The 24,313-nt window shown below is 42.4% G+C and overlaps 1 protein-coding gene across 1 annotated transcript in view; it reads left to right on the top strand.

Annotated features, from left to right (window-relative positions):
• LOC126184887 (venom protease-like) overlaps positions 1–24,313 on the top strand; it is a 237,912-nt gene that overhangs the window by 81,828 nt on the left and 131,771 nt on the right. The window lies entirely within an intron of this gene.

Raw genomic sequence — 24,313 nt, 5'->3', positions numbered from 1 at the left:
ACTTCTCCTTCTCCATAACAACACGAGGCCTCAAACAAGTCTGCGCACCCGAGAGGAGATCACCGAACTTCATTGGACTGTTTTTTCTTCTTTTTTCTTTTTTTTCACCCGCGCTACAGCTTGGATCTCGCATCTTCAGACTTACATCTGTTTGACCCAATGAATAATGCACTCAGCGGGAAGGAGTACATGGATAATGGGGAGGTCATTGATGGAACGAGACGTTGGCTCCTACGTCGACCACAGAATAGCACCATGCGAGCATACAGGCTTTCCCAGTAAGGTGACATCAGAGCGTCACATCGAACTGAGATTACGTTGAAAAATTAGGACTTTGTAACCAAAAGAGTGAGGAATAACGTGGTGTATTGGAATTTTGAATAAAACCAGTCTGCTTTCAGAAATAAATATCTTGCATTATTCATTGAACGCGCTTCCTATATACTCATAACCTACATGTCAGACTTCCTGGCCAATGAATTATTTTCATAGCTTCAGATATATTGTTAATCTGCATCTTATTAGTCCATAATCACTTGTTTTTCAAACGTTATTTTGAACATCTTGAACAACATTCACTTGTTTTTCAAACGTTATTTTGAACATCTTGAACAACATATTAATTATTTAGATAACATGTAGTCAGTTTCGTTTTAGTATCATTTCCTCCGTGCGAAGGCTATTTGCGGGTCATTTTCTCCTCGAAGAATGTGTAAAAAGACAGAAATACTATTATTCTCGGGAAATTATGCTGATATATGACCCCGGTTATTTCTGTTATGATATCGGAGGTTTCATAACGAATTATTGTTTAGGTTTTGTCCTACTTTTGCATTAAAATCTCTCATGGCCATTTGTTATCTTCTATAACCCTTTCTGTGTGTCATATCCCCTCAACCCAACATGACCACATCACTGCATCGATTTGGATAATTTCGATTGAATACCCTCCACTTATTTTTGAAAGTGTCAAGTTCTTCTCCCTGTGAATCCTGCAATAGCTCCAAAATTGACGTTAACAATAAAGCCCTCAGCTAAATTTTCCGCTTTCTGTATTCGTTTGTAAAAAGGGAAAAAAAGAAAAAAACAATGCGTCTTGGTTTAAAATTTAATTTGATCTTTGTTTTATAGCAGCAATTTTGATAACTGAACCATATTCCATTTTACTTTATCTTTTCCCTTCCAGTTGTCCTTGGGATAGGGGAAGGGAAAGTTGGTAACAAAAAATCTTACGTGGAACGAGCTTCCATCACTTTAGATTTAAGAACAGTAAGTTGCGTAATTTTCGGAAGTTACATTTTATTGCTTTATATATTCAGATTTTTCTTGATTCATTCATGCATAGAGCATGAGGGAATGCGTACTTATTCCTCTGTGCAAGTTCGTACACATGTCTAGGTAATGCTGTCATTTTTGTTGGAATAGATTACAACTGGAGCTCTTAGAGTTCAAACTCATGTGTACAAACAGAAACCGATTGAATGTGCCCTTTGGCGAGTAGCTTGAAATCTGATTTACGATCAGTTACATTTTTTTTCAGACACTTCTCCTTCCGGTGTTGCACGACTAAATGGTTTTTCGTTAGCACCTCCCACAATGTGTACAACATTCAGTAGTACTGTGCCGGCTTTGACACAACTAATGTTTTTTTTCCGTAGGTGCTACGCCGAAATAATGCAACAGAGGGGAGGAGCAGCATGATTGCCGTTAAATTTGAGACCAAGAGGCATTTTCATTAAATTATCAGAATTGAAATAAGTCACATTTTTTAATAGAAATGAATGTTTCGGCTAGTGAGACGCAGTTTTCCAGTCCCGTGCTACTACTACGACTGGTGGATGCACTGTCTTAGCACGTGTTACAGCTATCGGTTCCTTAGTGTAATAAGGGATTTCCGTAAACATTTTTTCTGTCTGTTGTCCCTAAGCCCTCTTCATTTTTCACATTGCTGCTAAATTAGATTCCTGAAGAAACTGTCACCCTTTCCCCAAGCATTAATTTGTGATATTCAGATGAGTAAATGCAGAAACTGGCAGTACAATGAAACACGTTTTTACTTTAAAAATTAACGATATCATTTTCATAATTTAAGTGTTGTGCAAGAAATAAATCGCATGAGGAATTGCGCCTCTAGGGAGCATTGCTTTGGCGTGGCTTGTTAGTCACACGTTTCACTTGTGAGGGTACTGGTGTGTAGTATCCGTAAGTGGTTGTTCTTTGGAGGGCGACAATGCCCAGTGGCGCAGAGAGTCGCAAGTAGAGGCAGTTGTTGAGAGGCTGTGGAAGGTGTAGGGTGCGTGAGCCAAAGGCGGTTGCGTAGCGAAGGGTTTATCTCTATGTTTAATAGTAGTGACACACAGTTTGAATAATAGTGCGTTTATGTTTGTGCAGTGTGATAAAGGAAATAAATTTTACCAGTTCTTAATGCGTCTCCATCAGTTAGTACAACACCATTGCATTTAACAATGAACGAAGTCTCGATATACACGGTCAACTACAACAAGAGGATTGTAACATGATAATCATTAATTAACCCATATAATCTCCAAGGAGACGGGAGCTTAAACACTGATCACTGAACGTTTCTTTTTTACCAAATTTATGTGAAATGAGTCAATTTAAAGAACATATATATAACAGATTGGTTTCCATAGGATTAATTTTAACATTAACGAACAAATCATTTTCAAGTTCAACGATCAACCAGTCCAAAGTTGCAAATTTTACATTTTTTATTCACTCGATGACTAGTTTCGGACCGAGACCTATTTTCAAATTGTCGTAACAGTCAAAATGCTAATTCCTAAGACGTGAAAACCATGTCAAAAACGTGCAAAGAACAGTTGCATCGCATACGGAGTATCTGAAAATGAGTCCCGGCTCGAAAATAGCCATCGAGTGAATAAAAAACGTAAAATTTGGAGCTTTGGCCTGGATTTTCGTTTTACTGATTAACAGAATTTGCTGACCCACAGCTACTCCAGCATGACAGAAGTTAGTAAAAACTTTTTCAGTCCTACTCATTAAACTATATCTAAAACGACGTTCTTTTTATTTTTATTTTATTTATTTATTTGCTTGGATTTATTTATTTGGTTGCTGTAGGACACCAACCTCACATATAGCCATTTTCACCCGCACAGAGGCTATGTCATTTTTTTACCTCATTTTACTTTTATCTTTTTTCTAAATAAATTAAAAATGATCTCGGCTGCATTCAAATAAAAAATTGTTGATAATCAAATGTTTTTTCTAGTTCTTTTGATATTTGCGAACGTTATGAAAAACGGAATACTTATAACAGTAAGCGACGATATTTACGGACACATTTTTCTTAAGTGTATCTGTATCGTCTTCAGCCTTAAATGAAAGATACTCTATTCCCACTCGATCCCTTCATAAAACAATAACTTTCTTTAAATTTTGCATTGGTTATTTTCTCGGAAGGATGTTCCGGTACAGAGTGTTTTTCGGTTACGGTGTCCCCTCGTATGTTCGTCAACAGACATGTCAAAGTGGAATGTGGACCTAGCCAAGGACAACTGTCTCCGCCGGAATTTAAAATGCAAATACGTGTCCGGGAATAATAATACAGGCAACGCCCATTACAACACGATGTCAGTCTCTGACCGCAGTACCGGCCTTCCTGGAATGTACGTATCGCGAGACACGTCTCCACTCAGACATTTTTACTGGCGTGAATCACGTCTTGCCTTTATTCAGCGTTCTGACTTCGCTGTCCTCACAGAAAAAAGAACTTGGTGGACCTGTCTTATGGCCTGCTTCTTATTAAAAGCGTTGTAGATGCTGTGTAGAGCTTAAATGCGAGTCGGCGTGGGCCATTGCTTCTTTCGTTTTGTAGGGCTATTTCGACAGCGAGCTCATTATAGACGCTCTCAGTTTTAGCAAAGACCGAAATTCTTTCACATAAAGGACAAAAACGCACTGCAGCAACTCCAGAAAACCACAAAAATGTGATTCACTAATTTTCATGATAGGTCACTGTCTTGTTTACTAATTCATATTACCGAGTATTCGAAAAACGTCTCCAACCACTACGCCACATCTAGGGTATCCAGATTATCTGAACCCTGAACAGAAGTAACAGACCGAATATTAACAGAGAACTGAAGTTTTGAGGTACATTGAACGTAAAATAATTAAAATAGTTTGATAGGTTGTAGAGGAAACCAGTCCCTTTCCTGTTAAAAGGAAATTGAAATCTCTGTTGCTTTGATGTTCTTTTGCTACGTAACGTACAAAGCAACCAGAACCTAATAATACACTGTGCCATTTAATTGCTCTTAACAACACAAATGGAAATCGTCGTTGCTGTAATGTTCTTTTGCTATTAAACGTACAAAGAAATCATGAATGGAATATACACTGTACCATGTAAAACAAAAGAAAATACGGTCGTACGTTTTCGATGCAACACAAATATACGGAAATTTACTATACTGTTTGGCTAGATAGTTGTTGTAAGATTCTGAAATTGTCTGGAATCTTGGAGATGCATAATGCAGACGCCAATGTTTGGGAGGAAAGAAGACGAAACACAACAGACTACTATTTCTGCTCTGCAGCCTTTGAACGAACGTCCTGGATTAAATCCCAAGCGTGGGTTTTAAGCCGTTTAATACCAGATACAGTAGACTGAGGTGCCAAAGTCGTGGTATAGCGATATGCACATGTATAGATGACAGTAGTATCGCGTACACAAGGTATAAAAGGGCAGAGCATTTCTACTCAGGTGATGTGAAAGGATTTCCGACGTGATTATGGCCGCACGACGGGGATTAAAGACGGCGATAGTAGTTGGAGCTAGACCCATGGGACGCCCCATTTTGGAAATCGTTAGGGAATTCAGTATTCTGAGATCCCCAGTATCAAGAGCGGGCCGAGAATATCACATTTCAGACATCAGCTCTCACCACATCCGGTAGCCGACGGCCTTCACTTAACGACCGAGAACACCAGAGGAGTTTACGTAGAGTTGTCAGTGCTAACAGACTAGCAACACTGCGTGACATAACTTCAGAAATCAATGTGGAACGTACGATGAACGTATCCTTAAGACAGTGCGGCGAAATGTGGCTTGATAGACTATGGCGGAAGACGACAGACGCGAGTGCCTTTGCTAACAGCACTTAGCCTGCGTCGCCTCTCCTGAACTAGCGACAACGTAGGATGGACCTTAGACGACTGGAGAGTAGCGATCTGGTCGGATGAGTCCAGAAATCAGTTGGTAAGAGCTGATGGTAGTGGTCGAGTGTGGCGCAGACCCCACGAGGCCATGGACCCAAGTTGTCAACAAGGCACTGTGCAAGCTGGTGGTAGCTCCATAATGGTACGGGCTGTGTGTAGGTGGAATAGACTGGATCCTCTGTCCAACAGAACCAGTCATTGATTGGGCGTGGTTATGTTCTGCTACTTAGAGACCATTTGCAGCCATTCGTGGACTTGATGTTCCCAAACAGCAATGGAATTTTTATGGGTGATAATGTGCCACGTGACCAGGCCACAATTGTTCGCGACTTGTTTGAAGAACGTTGTCGACAAGTCGACGCGTAATTCGGCCACTCAGATCGTCCGGCATGAATCCAATCGAATATCCATGGGACATATGGAGAGGTCAGTTCGTTTACAAAATTCTGCACCGGCAATACTTTCGTAACTATGGACGGCCATCGAGGAAGCATGGCTCAACGTTTCTGTAGGTGACTTCATCAACTTGTTGGGTCCATGTAACATTGAGTTGCTGCATACGCCGCACAAAGGAGGTCCGAAACGATGGTAGGAGATATCCCATGATCTTTGTCACCTCAGTGCTTCCCGCCGATATTACGAATTCAGCATAGATAGTGGAGCAGCTGAAGCATTTATAGCCGTATCAAAGGCCAGTGGATACCGTTATGCCTGGACGAACAGGGTTGTGGTGAATCTGTCTTAAGTTCTTCACTGAGAGAAGAACCAGAAAGCGTTGACGATGGCATAGATGAAGACGCCGTCCTTGATCCTTAATTTCCTACAGCCCATTATTTGTTGACTTTTTTTCCTTTTTACTTGAAATGCATCATCCGAAGCTACCCGTTTAACAGACCGACGATAAATATGGCTTCAGATGAGATGTTCTTTTAACAATATTTTGCAATATTTACTTGTTGCCTCTTTCTCACCATCAACTTGCCTTGCGTCCGTCTCGGTAGCCGCGGGGTTGCGCCTCAGAGTGCTAATTGAAGGAGCCGTGATTCGATTCCCGGCCGGATCGGAGATTTTCTCTGGTTGGAGACCGGTGTTGTGTTCTCCTTATCGTCGTATAATCATAACTGACATACCTGGATGGGGTCACATGACAAGTCTAAGCATACTGTACGCAACTTCGTACCAGCGTACAGCTTGACTCCAACGAATGTTAATTGTCGCAACGCACTGTCGGCTTCCCACTATTGATATGGCTGTATGAGCACAAACCGAAAGCCAATAATTTTTTACAAAAATCCTGGCCGGACGGAGTGGCCGTGCGGTTCTAGGCGCTACAGTCTGGAACCGAGCGACCGCTACGGTCGCAGGTTCGAATCCTACCTCGGGCATGGATGTGTGTGATGTCCTTAGGTTAGTTAGGTTTAATTAGTTCTAAGTTCTAGGTGACTGTGACCTCAGAAGTTGAGTCGCATAGTGCTCAGAGCCATTTGAACCATTACAAAAATCTTGTCTTACGCAGAAGCTATTCCACATCTTTGATCGCGGACACATTCCGCTAACTGAACTATCTGGTTTGACTGCGTAAGACAGCTAAGCATAAAGTCAATTGAGGCGCGACAGCTCTCTGCAGCTTCATATACTCCTATAAGCTGTGACCCTAGTTCTCTTCTAGGTTTTTCCGGATTCATTCCGTTCCTGCCATTACGTTAGCCCCTGTTGCATATGCAGTACACGCTGCTCTGTGGTATAGCAGGTTGCACGACAACCGGGATGGAAAGACCCATTCCTACAGTTCTTACGCGGTTTTAAACGGTTTAAAACAACACGTTTATCAATTCAACGGTATTAAAGCGTGTTTTTAAATCTCTGGCTGGCAGTCATCTGTTAGTGGGATGGGGCGGCCAAGCTCGGTAGCACCCTGGTACCGTTCGAGGGATGTAAGGCTTGTACCCGCCGGCCGGAGTGGCCGAGCGGTTAAAGGCGCTACAGTCTGGAACCGCGCGACCACTACGGTCGCAGGTTCGAATCCTGCCTCGGGCATGGATGTGTGTGATGTCCTTAGGTTAGTTAGGTTTAAGTAGTTCTAAGTTCTAGGGGACTTATGACCACAGCAGTTGAGTCCCATAGTGCTCAGAGCCATTTGAGCCATTTTTGAGCTTGTACCCACACCAGGTGATGATGATGATGATGTTTGGTTTGTGGGGCGCTCAACTGCGTGGTTATCAGCGCCCGTACAATTTCCCAACCTTCGCTCAGTCCAATTTCGCCACTTTCCTGGATGATGATGAAATGATGAGGACAACACAAACATCCAGTCATCTCGAGGCAGGTGAAAATCCCTGACCCCGCCGGGAATCGAACCCGGGACCCCGTGCTCGCGAAGCGAGAACGCTACCGCGAGACCACGAGCGGCGGACCTCCCACCCACACCAGGTGTCGTATTACCACTTCCCGTTATCCATAGAACTAAATCTCAACCTTATCCCTGTACTGGCACTCCTCACGGTCGCCATAATACATCTGAAACACTAAGCTAGGGCAAGACGAAAAAGACCTAAGCATTCTAAGTAGGCTTCCTACGTTTCGGATAGTATCGCGTTGTAAGCTTATTCGAAGCTAGAATATTTTCGGAAGACTGTACTGGAACATTCTTCACACCAAACAGTACTACGATACGTTACTTAATACACTCTAAGATAAAAAAAAGCTCCACACTACGAAGAAATTATCCGAATTGGACAGAAACTGGTAAGTGTGAAGTACATGTACAGACAAACAACTGATTACAATTTTTAAGAAAATGGATGATTTATTCAAGGGAAAGAGCTGCAAAAATTGTGCTAGTCAATAATGAGCTGGTCCACATCTGGCCCTTATGCAAGCAGTTACTCGGTTTGACACTGACAGAGTTGCTGGATGTCCTCTTGAGGGACAGTGCCAACCTCTGTGCAATTGGCGCGTTATATCGTCAAAATCCCTAGCTGGTTGGAGGTCCCTGCTCACAATACAGAGAATCTAAGGAGCAGCTCCCTATGTCTACAGTCAAAGCTGTCACATCTCCATCAGACGCACATCCCTATAACGACCATTCATATGGTTGCCAGTAGCGTTTCTACCTCACGTGGACAAACGTAAGAGTAATCTGAGCTCCATTTTCGGTAACATCTAACTGTCCAAACCCAGTTCCGTGTCGCGTGAGTTACACTGATGTGCTCTAGGCAGCACTATGAAAAATGACGCAGTTAACTCCGTGACTATAGGACGCTGGTTCTTACTCCTTTCCTGAAAATCTTAGATTGGGTACAAGGCTTCTGGCAAAAATGTGTCACACGTGAAACAACTTTTTATATTAAATAATTTACTTTGTATTGTGAAACCGGCTTCCCAACTTCGCTTCAGCAGCGAACAACATTCTTTCGCTGGGAAACATAGTTAAAAGTGCATTATGAAGTGAGTTTTGCCAAGTGAGTGAAGATAGTGGCATACACGATATTTATTTCTCAACAGTCACACGAGATGAAACGATTGGCATTCGAACTACGGTGTTATTCCGATTGTTTTAGAATATTAGTATGTCATGTACTGTCTGTAATTGTACCAACCTTGATCAGTCATTGATTAATTCACAATTAATTAGATGGGATAAGACGATCTACGCAACCGTCGGCGTTTCATTTCATCAATAAGCAGGAAAATAACTAAAAATTGGATTTTTCTGACAAATCTGATTAACACGAGCATTTATGTTATTCATGTGAGATAATTTTTTATGCTTCAGTTAGTATGCTTTAAACTTAATTATGGTCTTGACGAATAGCACGAGCGTAGTTCGAAACGTGTGCAACCCAGAAATTCTAAACATAAGCTTTGCACTAGTCTTGGTAGGCACTGAAAACTCTCTGTAGTTAAAGAGTCTGAAAGGTGACTCCTTTCCTGGAACAAATTTGGGAGCGACATCATAATTATTGTATGCTGAACGTCATCCGAGGATAGCGCTTCTGCGAGTCATGTTTAACCTTGAGCTATTCCCAGTCGGCTCGCGCTGAACGTTCAACTGGTGAAATGAAATTATCTGAAGAACGAGCAAAGAATACTATATCTCCTGCTTTATTTTTACGACACAAGTCATCTTACGTTGTGCAGAGGAGATTATTTAGTGTTTCTATTGCAACCACTGTTGTTATCGGAAAAATATCACGTCGGTACGGTAAAATGTTAACCTGGAGTTCTACTGTCAGGATAAATCTATGAAATACAACTTGACTTACACGTGTTGGAAGTCACCCTCTCGAAGTTTTAAGCGCAAGTCTTTACGGGAAGAACAACGTTTTTTTCGATAGCAACTTCTACAAGATTGTTGAGAATCTCTGCCATGCTGTCGCTCTGATTTAGTACACCTATAGCGCAGCTCTTCTTTCATTTTTACGTATGCCTTACGCTTATCCAACTTGGTTAGTATGCCATTTTGATATACAGTGCTAAAGAACCGGTGTGTTTTGCAGGTCATCTACTTAGTGGACGAATTACACTTCTTTGTATTGAGAGTAAGTAATCAATCTTTAAATTAATCCCTGACATAATCTGCAAGTCTTTTCGAAATTTCATACTACCACTCGTAATATCTCTTCCCGATGACCGGCAGTTCCGCTCCATTCGAAACCGTTCACTGCTGATGTTCTACTCTTTGATGTCGTCGGGGATGCTGACACTTGCTTTTACCCTTTTCACGTCGTTTATTTTCAATCATTATTGCTGGTACATGTCCTCAGCATTTGAATGCCCTCTGACTGTCGCTGTTTTGCACAAGCATTGTTATATCTGTACGTTTCGAAACCCACTACAGGCTATTACAATCGCTGCATGTTATTTCATTCTTTTTATGTCAATACTTCATAAGAAGTTACCTTAGATGTCCCCAAGAGAAGGAACTGATAACACCGAGATCTGATAACGTGGTGTATAGTAGGAGGAGAACGAGCACGTATTATAAAACACACACAGAAATTATATACATCCACATTTACATCGACATGGATACTCTGGAAATCACATTTAAGTGCCTGGCAGAGGGTTCATCGAACCACCTCCACAATTCTCTATTATTCCAATCTCGCATAGCACGCGGAAAGAACGAACATCTATATCTTTCCCTACGAGCTCTAATTTCCCTTGTTTTATCGTGGTGATCTTTTCTTCCTACGTAGTTCGGCGTCAACAAACTATTTTCCTTTCGGAAGAGAAAGTTGGTGATTGGAATTTCGTAAGAAGATTCCTGTATTATTTCAGTGACACTTTCTCGCATATTTCGCGACAATACAGAACGTGCTGCACTTCTTTGAACTTTTTCGGTGTACTCCGTCAATCCTATCTTGTAAGGATCCCACACCACGGAGCAGTATGCTCAAAGAGGACGCACAAGCGTAGTGTGGACAGTCTCTTCAGTAGATCTGTTACGTTTTCTAAGTGTCCTGCCAATAAAATGCAGTCTTTGGTTAGCCTTCCCCACAACATTTCCTATGTGTTCCTTCCAATTAAAGTTGTTTGTAATAGTAGTTCTTAGCTATTTAGTTGGATTTACGGCCTTTAGATTTGACTGATTTATCGTGTAACCGAAGTTTAACGAATTCCTTTTAGCACTCACGTGGATGACCTAACATTTTTTGTTATTTAGGGTCAATTGCCAAGTTTCGCACCATTCAGATATCTTTTCTAAATCGTTTTGCAATTTTCTTTGATTTTCTGATTCCTTTACAAGTCGAAAAACGACAACGTCAACTCCAAACAACCTACGACGGTTGCTCAGATTCTCTCCCAAATCGTTTATATAGATACGGAACAGGAAAGGGCCTATGACACTACCTTTGGGAACGCCAGAAATCACTTCTGTTTTACTCGACGACTTCCCTTCAATTTATACGAACTGTGACCTCTCTGACAGCAAGTCACATAACTGAGACAATATTCTATAAGCATGCAATTTCATTACAAGCCGCTTGTGTGGCACAGTGTCAAAAGCCTTCCGGAAATACGGAATCGATCTGAAATCCCTTGTCAATAGCACTCAACACTTCATGCGAATAAAGAGCTAGTTGTATTTCACAAGAACGATGTTTTCTAAACCCATGTTGACTGTGTGTCAATAGACCGTTTTCTTCGAGGTAATTCATAATGTTCGAACACAATATACGTTTCAAAATCCTGCCGTACATCAAGATTAATGATATTGGCCTGTAATTTAGTGGATTATTCCTACTACCTTCCTTTAATATTGGTGTGACCTGTGCTACTTTTCTAGTCCTTGGATACGGATCTTCCGTCGAGCGAACGGTTGTATATGGTTGTTAAGTAGGGAGCTGTTGCATCAGCATACCTTGGATTGAACCTAACTGGTGTACAGTCTGGACCAGAAGACTTGCTTTTGTTAAGTGATTTAGGTTGCTTCACGACTCCGACGATACCTACTTCTATGTTACTCATGTTGGCACCTATTCTTGATTCGAATTCTGGAATATTTACTTCGTCTTCTTTTGTGAAGGTATTTCGGAAGGCTGTGTTTAGCAACTCTGCTTTACTATCACTGTCTTTGATAGTATCTGCATTGCTATCGCGCAGAGAAGGCATTGATTGTGTCTTGCCGCTAGCATACTTCACATACTAAACTGATCTTGTAAAAAGACTACTACAATTAAATCAGCATGCCTAGATGGGTATTTGTTTTACAATACATCAGGAGTGGGCGAACTTCAGTATAATGCGATACTGAAAAAGCAAGGGAAAAATTATGTAAGGAATAGTTTTAAGATGTGGTATGAGGCAATGGTACGGATATATGGACCAAAACACCAACTGCGGACATTCTACATAATTAGCTGCATTAGTCAACCATCCAGTTTTTGGTTTGGCTTAAAGCTCGGACCATTTTCCGCCACTAACTGACCATCTAAATCGGTTGATGAAGACATTTGATGCCACACACGAAGGAGATCCAGCTCACTTCGGTGTGCATTTCCGCATCTAATTCAGTACATATTCCTGACATAACAGGGGGATCTGCGTGCTAATAGAACAGTTATTCTGAGCTCTATATCCAGTTAAAGACATATGTATTCTGTGGTGTCATCCGCAGAACGAGGTCTCAAGCAAAAGTTGATACCTCACGACGGCACCACAAGTAAAGACAGTCGCTGTCAGAAGCAGCAGCGAATCGGAGGCGTTGGTTAGACACGCCCTCAAGTGTTTCCTTACGCCGCCGCAGCCGGAAGGTTATTAACGTCCGTGCGCAGTGCTGTTCTGCCCAGTCTCTATGTAATCATATGAATGCGTGACACCACGTATTCATATAATTTGATCTGGGTAATGAACCCACCTCCTCCAGTGCGGATGCCCAAATACGTTCGACGTCCTGTGGGAATCTCAATGAGCGAACACGGAGGAAATGGGCAGGGGCTGCGGGCAGGTGACGCCCGGTCGCAAAGTGGATCGGCTGTGAGGCGTGTCGAGATTTTCCGCGTAGTTGCGGTAATCCTATGTCCCGAGTGGCGCATTGGTTAACCCACCAGCCCAGTAAGCAGGCGATCCCAGTGTCGAAACCCGATCCAGTACACTCTTTTCACTCGTCGACGCTGATTCGGCGTAGTGTCCCAGTGCTGCAGCCATCCGACCCCTCCCTTTCCTTTCCTTTTTTCCCTTCTCCACCTTCAATTTACATGTCTATGTAATCAGCCCAGTCTCTGTGTAGACAGCGCCCACTTGTAATACTCGCTACGACGATCCGTCTGCATGCTAATCGAACAGCAAACTTCATACCCAGTTAAAGACAATTACACTCTGGTGTGAAACTCCCATTCTGCAATAAGCGAAGTGCTAAATGTTATAAGTATCAGCGACAGCATCAAAGAAATGTGTGGACAGTATCTGTTTTCAATGTTAAGTATTTATCAAGTTGAAGTTTTAATGAATCACTAATAATGTGGCGTGGACTGGGCGGTTTTTTTTTAGGTTACAGGGTCTTGGGAAAACACAAAAAGGGCTTCAGTCACAAAGGGTTGCAGGCCGAACACAGGAAGAACATAGATACAGGAACCATAGGTAAAACAGTTGTAAATTGTCATAGCTGTGTTTGGACAGTACCAGAGCTCCCAAGCGCTCACAGAAAACCCTTATGCTCAAAGCTTTATAGGCACTGAAACCTGGCTAAAGCTGGCGATAAGCTCACCCAAAATTTTTGAGAAGCACCTGAATGTTTGGATTTTCTATTAGGTGTCGAGACAAAGTTTCATTGTGGAAAGTACTATAAGCATCTCGCATTGAAGTCCGCACTAAATTTCGAGCTTCTGTAAAAGATCGCCACTCTTGGAGTTCCTGCGTCTGTTTAAATTTGGCATGTTTGTTGAATTGTTTCTGCAACTGTGTTCTGATCCATTTTGTGTGCCAAGGAGGATGAGCTACGTCACCTGTTAATTTATTTGGTGTAAATCTCTCAATTGCTGCCAATACTATTTTTTTGAATTCAAGCCACATCTGGCCTGCATTTATATTGTTATTTTGGAAGGAGTGGAGATTGTCTATCAGGAAGGCGTCAAGTGAATTTTTATCTTCTTTTTTGAGTAGGTATATTTTTCGTTTTTTTCGGATTTAGGGGTGACAATATTTAATCTCGCTACAGCAACTCTGTGTTCACTAATGCCTGTATCCACTTCGATGCTGGTTATTAATTCAAGATTATTTGTTGCTAAGAGGTCAAATATGTTTTCAAAACCGTATACTATTCGCCAGAGCTCATGAACTAACTGCTCGGAATACTTTTCTGAGAATGCGTTTAGCACAATTTTGGATGGTGTTTTATACATACCTCTGGAATTAAACATGTATTTTCGCCAAATATATCAAGGGTAAATTAAAGACACCACCAACTATAATCGTATTAGTCGGGTATGTGTTTGAAATCAAACTCAAGTTTGCCTTTCAGCAATTATATCATCTGAATTGGAAAGTCAGTAAAAGAATGTAATTATTATTTTATCCGATTGCCAACAATGACCCCTGCTCACACTAACTCATAGGAATTATCTACTTCAATTTCGCAACAAGATAAACTACTTCTAACAGCAATAAACACACTACTGCCAACCGTGTTTAGCCTATCCTTTCGGAACACCACAGTAGTAGGGCAACAAGGATGCCAGCACATTTTGTTAGTGTGGGTTGCCTACATCAGAGGCAGGTATGCACTCAGGGGCAAACCTATTGTTCTCCTTTGAATGACAGGTACTTAGACAACACGTTCCCATTTCCATCGAATGGTCAAAACACAGTCCTGTCGCACTAACTCAGCTTAGCCTGTTGCTAAAGGGTTGCACAAGGTGGTAGATATACTTTCTCTGATTTCTACTCTGTTCCAACTTGAATTGGAACGATCACATGCGCAAAGCTGAAGGGGTGGCAACGTAGAGTCTGAGAGGCAATTGCAAGATGCATAGGTACTACCTAAAACCATGTTGGAATTTTACTGTAGCAGACTTGTTTTGAGATATGAGAGTGCCAGAAATATGATTCACTAGTGGCTGTAATCATCAAAGGCCTTCTCCATAGGATCCAACGCAGGTATGTGGATGAATGGAAAGAATTTATTCCAAATCCCAGACAGCGTTTCTAGTGGATAGCGTAACACTAGAGAATTGAGAAGCTTGTGTACTTTTCTTACGACCTCAATCAGCACACCATCTACGGTTTGTGATCCTTCTCGATCAACCTTCGCCTATAAGTGGATATATCGTAGAACCTCTGACATGGCATTGACACAGAAGACGTTACAAATACTGGAGAAATATCTAGCGGCAGCATGAGGGAGTTGCAAATACTGGTTTCATGTCACATGCCTTAGCCGAGTCACTTTCAAAATTCAGCGATTTTATAACGAGGTTGTGTCATGAGCTAGGTGTAACTGCACTGCTGCTCTGATAATACACACTCATATGATCTCTGTCAATATTCAGTGTCGTGGTATTTGTCTCGAGAAACCAATGTATTCAGCGGTAATAACATACGTCGATTTATAAATTCAGTATAGCCTTTAACATGAATACCTGGGTGGACCTGTAGAACCAATTTAAACAGACGAAAGATCTCCAACATTGGCGATCTTTTACAGAAACTCGAAATTTAGTGCGGACTTCAATGCGAGATGCTTATAATACTTTCCACAATGGAACTTTGTCTCGACACATACTCGAAAATCCAAACAGATTCAGGTTCTACGCAAAAATTTGGGCTGAGCTTATCGCCAGCTTTAGCCAGATTTCAGTGCCTACAACGATTTCAGCATAAGGGTTTTCTATTAGCGCTTGGCAGCTCTGATACTGTCGCAACACAGCTATGACAGTTTTCAACTGTTTTACCTGTGGTTCCTGTATACAAGTTCTTCCTGTGATCGGCTTGCAACCCTTTGTGACTGAAGCCCTTTGTGTTTTCCCGAGACCCTCTAACCTAAAAAAAACCGCCCACTCCATGCCATATTATTAGTAATTCATTAAAACTTGAAAATGATAAATACTTAACATTGAAAACAGATACTGTCCACACATTTATTTGATTGTGTCGCTGATACTTATTGCAGAATTGGAGTTTCACACCAGAGTGCAATTGTCTTTAACTGGGTATGAAGTTTGCTGTTCTACAAGCATGCAGCCGGACCGTCATAGCGAGTATTACAAGTGGGCGCTGTTGACATATAGACTGGGCTGATTACATAGATATGTAAATTGAAGGTGGAGAAGGGAAAAAAGGAAAGGAAAGGGAGGGGTCGGATGGCTGCAGCATTGGGACACTACGCCGAATCAGCGTCGACGAGTGAAAAGAGTGTACTGGATCGGGTTTCGACACTGGGATCGCCTGCTTACTGAGCAGGTGGGTTAACCAATGTGCCACTCGGGACACAGGGTTACCGCAACTACGCGGAAAATCTCGACACGCCTCACGGCCGATCCACTTTGCGACCGGGCGTCACCTGCCCGCAGCCCCTGCCCATTTCCTCCGTGTTCGCTCATTGAGATTCCCACAGGACGTCGAACGTATTTGGGCATCCGCACTGGAGGAGGTGGGTTCATTACCCAGATCAAATTATATGAATACGTGGTGTCACGCATTCATATGATTACATAGAGACTGGGCAGAGCAGCACTGCGCACGGACGTTAATAACCTTCCGGCTGCGGCGGCGTAAGGAAACACTTGAGGGCGTGTCTAACCAACGCCTCCGATTCGCTGCTGCTTCTGACAGCGACTGTCTTTACTTGTGGTGCCGTCGTGAGGTATCAACTTTTGCTTGAGACCTCGTTCTGCGGATGACACCACAGAATACATATGTCTTTAACTGGATATAGAGCTCAGAATAACTGTTCTATTAGCACGCAGATCCCCCTGTTATGTCAGGAATATGTACTGAATTAGATGCGGAAATGCATACCGAAGTGAGCTGGATCTCCTTCGTGTGGTAGGTGGCATCAAATGTCTTCATCAACCTATTTAGATGGTCAGTTAGTGGCGGAAAATGGTCCAAGCTTTAAGCCAAACCAAAAAATGGATGGTTGACTAATGCAGCTAATTATCTAGAATGTCCGCAGTTGGTGTTTTGGTCCATATATCCGTAAGATTCCCTCATACCATATCTTAAAATTATTCCTTATATAATATTTTCCCTGCTTTTTCAGTTCAAATGGTTCAAATGGCTCTGAGCACTATGCTACTTAACTTCTGAGGTTATCAGTCGGCTAGAACTTAGAACTACTTAAACCTAACTAACCTAAGGACATCACACACATTCATGCCCGAGGCAGGATTCCAACCTGCGACCGGAGCGGTCGCTCGGTTCCAGACTGCAGCGCCTAGAACCGCACGGCCACTCCGGCCGGCGCTTTTTCAGTATCGCATTATACTGAAGTTCGCCCATTCCTGATTGAGTGTAAAACAAACACCCATCTAGGCATCCTAATTTAATTGTTGTACTATTTTTACAAAATCAGTTTAGGTGAGTGGTGGTTAAAGAGGATGTGAGCGATTTGTTGCTCCATTTATGACCACTTGTGTTTCATCTCTGATTACCACGAAATTGATTAGGCGTTAATTCCGAACTGTTATTTCTGCGTTGTTTTATAATGTTTGTAGATATTGCTAGTGATCCACATCTGTATTAAATATGACTTAACTTATTCGTACGTTAAGAATTCATTTGACGTCAGCTGTGCTGGAACAGATATACGGTCTATTAGTGACATGTGTAAACCCGTGCCGGTCGGGACTCGAACCTACATTTACTACTTATCGGGAGCTGTCGCCTTAACCACTTTGGATATCCATCCACACTTCACACGCCACACCATACCATATATAGTACAAGAGACGTCAATTGAATTCCCAACCAGTGAATAAGTTTCGTAATATTTAATAGAGTTGTGGATACATGGAAATGTCTGTAGACATTGTAAAATAAAATAAATTTACTTGCGTATACGGGCTTAAACGAAGGTAATAACTTTGGTCCCTCCCTGTTGTGGGAATCAAAAAATGTATGAACATTAGAGGAAGTGCACAGTGTGGCATGCGGAGATCTGGATCAGTTCGGGAGCGTGCACGGATACTCGAAGTGGTTAACGTGACCGCTCGCGATAAGTGGGAAACCTGGGTTCGAGTACCGGTCCCGCAAAAGTTTTCATGTGTCGCTAATATATTGTATGTCTGTACCTAGTAAATCTGCCCTGAAATGAATTAGCAATCTGCAAATAAGTTACCTAAAGTTTTATTGTTACCTCAGCAATTGGTTTAAAAATGAAATAAGCAATAAAGGGCTGCGACTGCAGTTATTTTGAGACACGAAACCAGATAAAAGAATCTCATGACAGTCCTGAAACAGTGATTATCAAACTGCAGCCCAAGTGAAGCATTCGTGCAGCTGAATTCGGTCGTGATGTAGTATAGTAGGCCGCTTTCCTCAGGGGCAGAGGAGCAAGTAGGCAGCCGCTGCGGCGATCGGCGTTGGGAGAGGGGGAATGTTTCATTTTCTTCCAGTACTGAAAGCCGGAAGGTCTGCGCGACTCGTACCGATCAGCTGCTATAGTATAAATTTTGACAGAAAACGAATGCGCATTACGGAGATGGACAAGTGCTGTACTTTTTTGAAGCAAGGAACATTAAATTAATTAAGCCTGCTGTAATACAAGGCAGTGAGTAGAAGAAAGGTATTTAAATCATTTATCAAACTTTTTGTGATTTTATCTCATATTCAATAGTGCATTTAAATATAGGTAAGTACAAATGTAATTATTAATCAAAGTCATTCGCACATGTAGTAAAACCAACACCACTTCACCGCGAAACTACAACGTCACAACTATTAGGACGCCGAGTTTGGCAGCAATCAGGAACAGAGAACTGACGACACGAAATTTTTTGAACGCCGCCGACTTTTAACGATCAGTACTTAGAGGCTGGCGGCCAACTTATCGCGCCCTTACTGTAGCTAGTCCACTGGAGGCTCATAACACACCAATTTATGTAGGTTACCAATTGATAATAAGACCGGTACATGTCCCGCCCGAGATGCCACCACACAATGTCAGTATTGGCTCTTGAGCAAAAAAGTTTGACGATCACTATTTTGGATGTATTTCAGGTCTAACTTATAAAATACTTGAAATTCTAAAATACTGAAATATTGGACTTTTCAGTCTCGGAGGATAGACTGCGCATCTACAACATGACTGAAATTTCAGATATTTTAGCATTTTAAGCATCATCACACCCAGAAGGACTGTAATGAAATTTATTCACATGAAGTGTTGAGTGCTATTGACAAGGGATTTCAGATCGATTCCGTATTTCTGGATTTCCTGAAGGCTTTTGAAACTGTACCACACAAGCAGCTCGTAGTGAAATTGCGGGCTTATGCAATATCGTCTCAGTTATGTGACTGGATTTCTGATTTCCTATCAGAGAGGTTACAGTTCGTACTAATTGATGGAAAGTCATCGAGGAAAACAGAAGTGATTTCTGGCGTTCCCCAAGGTAATGTTACAGGCCCTTTGCTGTTCCTTATCTATATAAACGATTTGGGAGACAATCTGAGCAGTCGTCGTAGGTTGTTTGCAGATGACGCTGTCGTTTATCGACTAATAAAGTCATCAGAAGATCAAAACAAATTGCAGAACGATTTAGAAAGGATATCTGAATGGTGTGAAAAGTGGCAGTTGACCCTAAATAACGAAAAGTGTGAGGTCATCGACGTGAGTGCTAAAAGGAACTCGTTAAACTTCGGTTACACGATAAATCAATATAATCTAAAAGCCTTAAATTCAACTAAATACCTAGGTATTACAATTACGAACAACTTAATTTGTAAGGAACACAGAAAATGTTGTGGGGAAGGCTAACCAAAGACTGTGTTTTATGGGCAGGACACTTAGAAAATATAACAGAATTACTAAGGAGCCTGCCTACACTACGCTTGTCCGTCCTCTTTTAGAATACTGCTGCGCGGTTGGGATCCTTACCAGGTAGGACTGACAGAGTACATCGAAAAAGTTCAAAGAAGGGCAGCACGTTTTATATTAGCACGAAATATGGGAGAGAGTTTCACTGAAATGATACAGAATTTGCGCTCAACATCATTAAAAGAAAGGTGTTTTTCGTTGTGACGGAATCTTTTCACGAAATTCCAATCACAACTTTCTCCTCCGAATGCGAAAATATTTTGTTGACACCGACCTACATAGGGAGAAACGATCACCACGATAAAATAAGGGAAATCAGAGCTCGTGCGGAAAGATATAGGTGTTCTTTCCACGTGCTGTAGGAGATTGGAATAATAGAGAATTGTGAAGGTGGTTCGACGAACCCTCTGCCAGGCCCTTAAATGTGATCTGCAGAGTATCCATGTAGATAAAGACACCGGGCACGGATGCCCACGTGTTTATGCCGAAGATAGGAGGCCTTGGGTTTTGGCGCGAGTTCGTTGAAAGTAGCATGCAAGGTTATCGAACAATTAAGACTCTTATGCAGCTGGACCCCGATTTATATTTGCATATTTCCTATGAAATATTAACTCTTACATCTTACGTAGCTGAAATCATCAGTCATTGATTTCAAGTCACTGACAAGAACACAGGTTAAAAATAAAACGGTTTTCAACCAACAACGGAATCATTCATGAATATTATCGGTTTGTTAATATCTTATCGCAAACAGTGCTTTAAGTTCCGATGGCTAGATCAGAGTTAGTCACGTGACCATTACCGAGTGCACGGCTGCCAAGGGCAGTTGCCTGATCGACTAGCCTCCGAGTCTGCGGCGCTCGCCTTCCGGTGAAACTGCGCCCTGCCACCGGCATGCGTCCTTCAGATCCAGCCTGGCCCTCTGTTGATGGCCAGAAGGCCCACGGGTGTGCCGTGCCCTTCACGGGGTCACTGTCGGTCGGGAGCAGTGACGTCAGAGCTGTCCAGAGATTCCCAGAAGCTGGCCGACACAGCCACCTGCGACGTTCGCCGCGTCACTCGAGCAGGAGATACACAAAGCATGTCGTCCCTGAGCAAGAATTTAGGGGTTTCGGCTATTGCCAGGTCACACATCATGGGTCTACGATTGGAAGCCGTTTAGGCTCATATACGAGTACTGCATCCTGTCACTGTTTACAGGGCTTGCTGTGCTAAAGTCGCAATGTGGTACTAGTTCCTAAGTGAATGAAAAAACACTACTGGCCATTAAAATTGCTACACCAAGAAGAAATGCAGATCATAAACGGGTATTCATTGGACAAATATACTAGAACTAACATGTGATTACATTTTCACGCAATTTGGGTGCATACATCATGAGAAATCAGTAGCCAGAACAACCACCTCTGGCCGTAATAACGGCCTTGATTCGCCTGGGCATTGAGTCAGACAGAGCTTGGATGGCGTGCACAGGTACAGTTGCCCATGCAGCTTCAACACGATACACAGTTCATCAAGAGTAGTGACTGGCGTATTGTGACGAGCCAGTTGCTCGGCCACCATTGACCAGACGTTTTCAGTTGGTGAGAGATCTGGAGAATGTGCTGGCCAGGGCAGCAGTCGAACATTTTCTGTATCCAGAAAGGCCCGTACAGGACCTGCAACATGCGGTCGTGCATTATCCTGCTGAAATGTAGGTTTTCGCAGGGATCGAATGAAGGGTAGAGCCACGGGTCGTAACACTTCTGAAATGTAACGTCCACTGTTCAAAGTGCCGTCAATGCGAACAAGAGATGTAACCAATGGCACGCCATAGCATCACGCTGGGTGATACGCCAGAATGGCGATGACGAATACACGCTTCCAATGTGCGTTCACCGCGATGTCGCCAAACACGGATGCCACCATCATGATGCTGTAAACAGAACCTGGATTCATCAGAAAAAATGAAGTTTTGCCATTCGTGCACCCAGGTTCGTCGTCGAGTACACCATCGCAGGCGCTCCTGTCTGTGATGCAGCGTCAAGGGTAACCGTAGCCATGGTCTCCGAGCTGATAGTCCATGCTGCTGCAAACGTCGTCGAACTGTTCGTGCAGATGATTGTTGTCTTGCAAACGTCCCCATCTGTTGACTCAGGGATCGAGACGTGGCTGCACGATCCGTTACAGCCATGCGGATAAGATGCCTGTCATCTCGACTGCTAGTGATACGAGGCCGTTGGGATCCAGCACGGCGTTTCGTATAAACCTCCTGAACCCACCGATTCCATATTCTGCTAAAGTCATTGGATCTCGACCAACGCGAGCAGCAATGTCGCGATACGATAAACCGCAATCGCGATAGGCTACAATCCTACCTTTATCAAAGTCGGAAATGTGGTGGTACCCATTTCTCCTCCTTACGAGGCATCAGAACAACGTTTCACCAGGCAACGCCGGTCAACTGCTGTTTGTGTATGAGAAATCGGTTGGAATCTTTCCTCATGTAAGCACGTTGTAGGTGTCGCCACCGGCGCTAACCTCGTGTGAATGCTCTGAAAAGCTAATCATTTGAATATTTCGCGTCTGTGGTTCCAAGATGGCCGCCGAGTAAGTGACGCCAGAAATCATTTCCAGAAAGTTAAGTGATTTAGACAGGAATATAATTTAGTTTAACGCTGACAACAAATTAAATACATGCATTAGTGCATCATTTAGTCTTGCCGTTAAAGGTTTGACTTTTCTTTGCATATTTTTTCAGAAAACACGAAAAGATCGTAACTTCGCGAAGTCGCGCTTAGGCTTAAATTTTGTAAACGTGTTTGTTTCTTGTTTCACGGTAATTTAACTAATTTCTCGGTAACAAATAAGTAAACTACCGTAAATAGCGTATAACTTTATTGTTTTAAAACAGATTTCAGAAAAACAGCGTAACTCTATATCAGAAACTTGCTTATATACATTTGTTTATAGGCCTAATTCTCGTAACGTTTTTGGAGAATCAAAGTTAAAGTATCTCGTTTAATTGTCCATTTTTTCATTCCATCGAGTGAAATATAAAATAAATAGCGTATACCTTCATTGTTTTAATACAGATCTCAGAAAAACAGCGGAATTTTAAATCAGAAACTTGCTTATATACATTTGTGAATAGGCTTAATTCTTGTAACGTCTTTTTTGATTTTCGGTAATTTAATTGATTTATTCTGGCTAACGTATTATTTTTGCCATGAGTGAGAAGTGCCTGACTTGCCGTAGAATTGTTAGTTCCGGGATTTGGTGTGATGGATGCAGTAGTTTTTTTCACTGGGGGGACTGCAGTGGCGTGGGTGTCGGGAAAGTGGATCAGGCTCATCAGTGGTTATGTAGGATTTGCAGCAGAGATAGGAAGATAGTGGAACAGGAGGGGAAAATTGCTGCCCTTCAGGCTGAGCTAGATCAGGCTAGGGAAGATCTGGACAGGTTAAGGAGGGAGAAGGGCAAAGAGAGGTGGGAAGTGGCAACAGGTAGTAGAAGGAACAGGCCTAGAACTAAATCTGACAGTTTTGTGGTGAATGTCAAAAATAAGTTTGACCTGTTGCTTCAGTTAGAAACTGATGAGCCTCAAGCAGAGGTAGGTGTAGACAGGACACAACAAACTTTCAATAGGAAATTGAAAAAGAATGTAGGAAAGCCATCGAAAAGGAAGAAAGTTTTGTTGTTAGGTAGTTCTCATGCCAGAGGTGTAGGCCAACTTCTGCAGGAGGAATTAGGACCAGAATACCAGGTCACAAATTTTTTCAAACCAAGTGCTAGTCTGGATCAGGTGACAGAGGATTTAGGTTCACTCTGTAAAGGATTTACCAGGGAAGACACCGTGGTTATTGTGGGAGGGCCAGGGAACAGCATCGACAGAGATCCTGGGTACAGTGTAGAGTGTGACCTGGCAAAGATTGCGTCGGCATCGAGACACACCAATGTTGAATTTGTATCTGTCCTGAGACGCCATGACCGGCCCCATTTGAACTCTTCTGTTGGGAGAGTTAATTTGGAGTTGGAACGGCTGCTTGGGTCGGGTGCGGGGGCTCATATTGGTGTGGTTCCTGTTGACTCTCTCAGTAGGTGGGACTATACCAGGCATGGCCTACATCTCAACAGGAAAGGGAAGGGGAAACTGGCTGGGGTAATAGCAGGAAATTTAAGGGGGGGAGGCACTGCCATGAATGGTAAAATACCAGTGGTTACAGGTGTTGGAGCAGCACCTTTTTTAGGATAGGTAAGACAGAAAGATGTCAAGTTCTACGAGAGGTCAGGATTGAAACAAATCTTCAGTTTAGGAAAGAAATTAAACAGCACAATTCTAGCACATTGGATCACCAATCACAGCTGTCAATTATAAATTTTCACCAATCACCAGAAATTTTATCTCCACCAAGTTGTATCTCAGTCCTAGGTAATTGCATTGATGAATTAAAGTCACCCAACCCAGTTGACATAATCTGCCTCTCTGAACACCATGTGACCACTGGTATAGCAACTAGGCCTAAGCACAATGAGAAACTCAGACAGGAGAGTACTGCAAATGTTAGAATAAGGAAAGGTTCTCATGAAAGTATGATTAAAAATAATGTAAGTATATTTCATCAAAATATCGGGAGTTTAAAGAAT

This window comes from Schistocerca cancellata, chromosome 1 (genome assembly GCF_023864275.1).
Source record: "Schistocerca cancellata isolate TAMUIC-IGC-003103 chromosome 1, iqSchCanc2.1, whole genome shotgun sequence".
Classification (NCBI taxonomy): Eukaryota; Metazoa; Arthropoda; class Insecta; order Orthoptera; family Acrididae; genus Schistocerca; species Schistocerca cancellata.
The sequence above is the reverse complement of the archived record's forward strand: the minus strand, read 5'-3'. Positions and strand labels throughout refer to the sequence as shown.